Genomic DNA, 4,547 nt, shown 5'->3' on the forward strand with positions numbered 1-4,547 from the left:
GAAAAAAGTTCATATTTTTATATTTGATCTATTATGTAAAATAAAATAGTATTATATGTAACATACATTGTCAAAAAGGTATTTTACTCATTTTATAACAATTATATAACACACATATACAATAATAATAATAATAATAAAAATAATAATAATAATAATAATAATAATAATAATAATAATAATAGTGTTATCTATAAATATATAAGGAGTGCCCAATGAGAAGTATCATAACCATATCCCACACTTTTATTCAAGTATCGAGTGTCCAACATGAGTATTTAATTTATTTTGAGAGGTCCATGTAATGTAACATAGGGGTATACTACAGAACAATAGAAGGGACAATCATTAGAGCCATGGCATACCTCATGATATACCTAGCATATGGGAAAAAAAGTTGTCTCCACCCCACTATAGCTAAAGCACGATCTAGTTATTCTCGAATATCATCCTTCTCATCATTTTATTTTATTTTATTTTATATTGTACAATGTATATGAGGGCCCTTGAACAAGTCCATAAAAGCACAATGCAAGTAAGAGCTTTTGAAAATGTTCAGTCTGTCCTTGCTTTTCCTACACCGAGCCAACTTTATTGAGATCACCCAAACATAGCGAAGGGTGTTGATTCTCAGCCGCAAAACCTCTAAGATAGTCCCAGAACTTCATAGTTTGGTTCGAAGCATATTTTTGTCAGGCAAGGTTCATGATTTCCTTCTTGTGTAACCCTTTGTTTTAAATGGATATTGTTTCCGAGAAAAGTAAGGGATCACGAAAAGTTTTTCATGAAAATGATCATGAAAGATTTATGATCTTTGGATTACCTTGATTAGTGTGTGGTGCTTTATTCTAAGTGTAATCCAAGGGTCACAAAAGCTTTCTTGGTTATTTTCATGAAAACTTTTTCATGATACCTAGCATTGCTGATTATTTCCTCCTTTATGCCTTTCTAATAAACAGTTTCCTTGCTTTTTAAGTAATACGGTTGCAGGAGGGAAACCGTAGCTGGGATTTAATGAGTGGTGCATCAGCCTCTGGTGGCATACGGACGGCTTTCTCCTACTGTGTACAGCAAATACGAAATTATGACTACCATCATTATCTTTCTACCTTCTTGAACTTCCCCCGAACATGCGGAAGGTTGCGTTTGCTCTCCGTGCTTTCAATATTGAAACAGCAAGAGCCATGGATATTGCTTCCGATCCCAAAATCGGCCTTATGCACCCTCCTCTGGTGGCGAGAAGCTATAGACAAGATATTTGCCAACAAATTAATTGAGCACCCAACAGCTCAAACCCTGTCATTAGTAATATATATAGCGATCCCGGTTGTCCCTTTACTGTTCTGTTGTATTCCGGACTCGGTTCCGTGAAGTTGGTAGTTGTATCTATCTTGTTGTCGTCCTTTAATTCCGCTTGATTGAGTTTTAGGATGTTTTGGGCAGAGTTGTTACAGGTTGGTTAGGCCTTGGTTTCAATTCCTTGTTGCCCAGTTTTTAGGCGGTCTGCTCGAGCGGGTCTTATTGCGCTCGAGCGGGGTTTACACACTTCCAGTATTTCGTGGCCCTGCAAAACTTCTGCAGGTGTGTTTTCTACGCTCGAGCGGGTTTCTTGCGCTCGAGCGGGTCGCGCTCGAGCGGTATTGTTGGCGCTCGAGCGGGTAGTCCTTTTCCTGTAAAGTTCTGGGAGATGAAAATCTGCGCTCGAGCGAACTGGTTTTCACGCTCGAGCGGATGTGTTTTGCTTTTGTTTCTTGGCGCTCGAGCGGTTATCTATGCGCTCGAGCGAGACCAGATGTTTATGCTTTACGCTGGAGCGCTCTATTCTACGCTCGAGCGGGTCATGCGTATATGAGTTATCTGCTGGGTCATTTTAAATCACTTTTTCACTTTTCTTCTCTCTCTTACTTTCCCAAAAACCCCATTGTTGAGCTTCTCACTCTAGAACTCTACCTTCTCTCTAGGTATTGATCTAGTAGGAGTGATTTCCTCACCTTTGGCCTTTACAAAAAAGTTGTTGATCGTCGAGGGCTATCTTTTGATCCGAGAAATTCGTGGTTTGGAGCATTTTCATTTTCTTCACCTTCTTGGTTGGAAGTCATCTTTTGAGGTAGGGATAACCTACTCCTCATTATGGGTTTTGTCTTTAAATTTTAGTATTTTGAGATGTTAGGGTTGGTTTGGTAATTTTGTTAAAGTTTGGGGCTTTTGTGTAAATTTACAAAAGTTGGGGTTTTAACTATATAAAACCTAGATGCATGTTTGGCATGGAAAAGTGAAATTAATGTTAAAACATTAATGAAAATGAAACCTAAGGGTTGTAATGTTAATTATGGAAAATGCCCTAATTACATTGGTTAATTAATTCGCATAATTAATTATGAGAAATGAGGAATTGATTTGGAAAGGTATGGGATTAAAGGGTGTAGTTGGATTATTTATCGCTCACCTAGTTGAAATGTTGATTATATATCCATTGTTGCATTTATTTTCTGTATAGAAATAACTACTTTGGGCTATCGGTGGAGGATAGTCTTGATTGTTGTAGATAATGCATGATGATTAGGCAAACTGAAACTAATCACTGGAATGTGTCATTGAGTATGACGGTTGAAAGAATACATTAAATTTATGTATTGTGTGATGATGTGTATAATTATTGTTTATATGCATTGTGTCGTGTTGGAGGAGATAGGGGATATACTCCACGGTTTAGGGGAAGATAGGGGATGGACCTCTAAACCGGATGTTGTTGGGAGAAGATAGGGGATGGACTCCATAGATAGAGCTCATATGCTTATCTAGTAATGTGTTGACACAGCTCATATGCTTGTCCTTGGAAGTGTGATAGTGCTCCTATGCATATCTATGGAAGTAATGATATAGCTTGTATACTTATCTGTTGGTGTGTGATATAGCTAGTATGCTTATCTATTATGAAATGAGAAAGTGTTTAATATGAGTTACTGTCTCATATAAGTTGCTTGGCCAGGTTATGAGCCATGGTTATAAATTGAGAATTGAAAAGAATTGGAAAATGGACTGTAACATGGACTTGTATGTCATGAAACTGTAAAGTGTTATAAGTGAGAGTATCAGTGTTGGCCATCTATCAACTGCTAATCTTTTAGTCATTGTTCATATTTGGTTTAGTGTATTTCTACTAGGCTGTGGCTCACCCTATATGGGAACATCATTTTCAGGTACAGGTAGCATGCCACCTCCAAGGACATAGCTTGGGAGGCTTGAGGCTGATGGTCTTTTTTTTTGTTGTCTTTTCTCTTTTGATGTATTACATGTAAATTCAAGCCAAGGGCTTAAGGTGTAATTGACCTAGTGCTCCCTTTTTGTATCCAAGTGTTAACTTGAAAAACTATAAGCCCCTAGGGCATTCGCTTTTGTTGTTAACATGTAATACTTTTTGTAATGAAACTCTGATGAATAGTAGAATGTGGGACTTTTATATATCGATGCATGTCTATATTGATGGGTTTATTGTTATTATTTTGAGGGCGTTACAATATATGAGCATAAAATCAACAAGGGCTGGTTGACACGATCCATTGAAGCTCGAATCAATGATGCAAAGGAGAGGTTATTGAAATCCCAGAAACTATGGAAGAGTTGGAGTGGTATGCCGAGGACATTGTTTCAACTATCTTGTACATGACTCTTCAAGCAGGTGGTATCAAGTCCACTGCTGCAGATCATGCAGCTTCACATATTGGCAAGGCTAGTGGCCTTCTTTTGCTGTTTAAGTCGTTGCCGTACCGTGCCAGCTGCAGCCGTCAGTTTTCTTACATACCTGCTAAAGTGGCAGCCAAACACAGGTTGTTGGTTAATCAAGGAGGCCAAATGGAGATTTCATGGACTCTTGCGAGCGTTTGTGTGATGTTGCTGTTAAGATGGCATCTGTAGGTAATTCGCATCTCCAGAAAGCTCGTGAATTAGCTGGAACAGTGCCTGAGGAAGCTCGTCCAGTGCTTTTACCGGCTGTGCCTGCCCAGGTTCTTTTGGATTCTCTGTGACGTGCACATTTTGATGTGTTCGATTGAAGATTGGAGCGAGGGATTTTGGGTATTCCTCCTTTATGGTACCAGTTGAAACTAAAGTGGCATTCATTGTGCGGAAAGTACTGAAAGTTTGTTCTGTTTTTTTCCCCAATTGGTTGGTAGAGTTCAATAGAAATTTTAAATTGTTAAAAATAAATGGATTTGCCATTTTCTTTGAACGCATTCTTTGATCTCTCAAGACCACTTATGTGTGTTCTTGATATTAGCATGCATGGAATGGTCTTGAGAACTTTTAGAAGCGATTAATGTGTAGTGGGAAATTTCGATTTTTGCAATTTACTAACTCGTATGTATAAGAAATTTTGCATCAGAGAGATCATTGTATTTATTGGCTTTGACTACGTCAAATTGTTGTTGATTATGCTTCTTGATATTCCAAGTGAATCTCATTCTCTATGTTTCAAGTTGTTGTAGATTAGTTGTTAGTTTGTTTAATGATATAAATATTCTTCATAATGTAATTACTCTAAGGGGAAA

General features: G+C 37.9%; 1 pseudogene; it reads left to right on the top strand.

Moving 5' to 3' along the window:
- The first annotated feature begins 1,014 nt into the window (after window positions 1–1,014).
- Window positions 1,015–4,136, top strand: LOC114311950 (uncharacterized; annotated as a pseudogene).
- The last annotated feature ends 411 nt before the right edge of the window (window positions 4,137–4,547 follow it).

The sequence above is a fragment of the Camellia sinensis genome, chromosome 8, assembly GCF_055761805.1.
Source record: "Camellia sinensis isolate YWXY chromosome 8, ASM5576180v1, whole genome shotgun sequence".
NCBI classification, from domain to species: domain Eukaryota; kingdom Viridiplantae; phylum Streptophyta; class Magnoliopsida; order Ericales; family Theaceae; genus Camellia; species Camellia sinensis.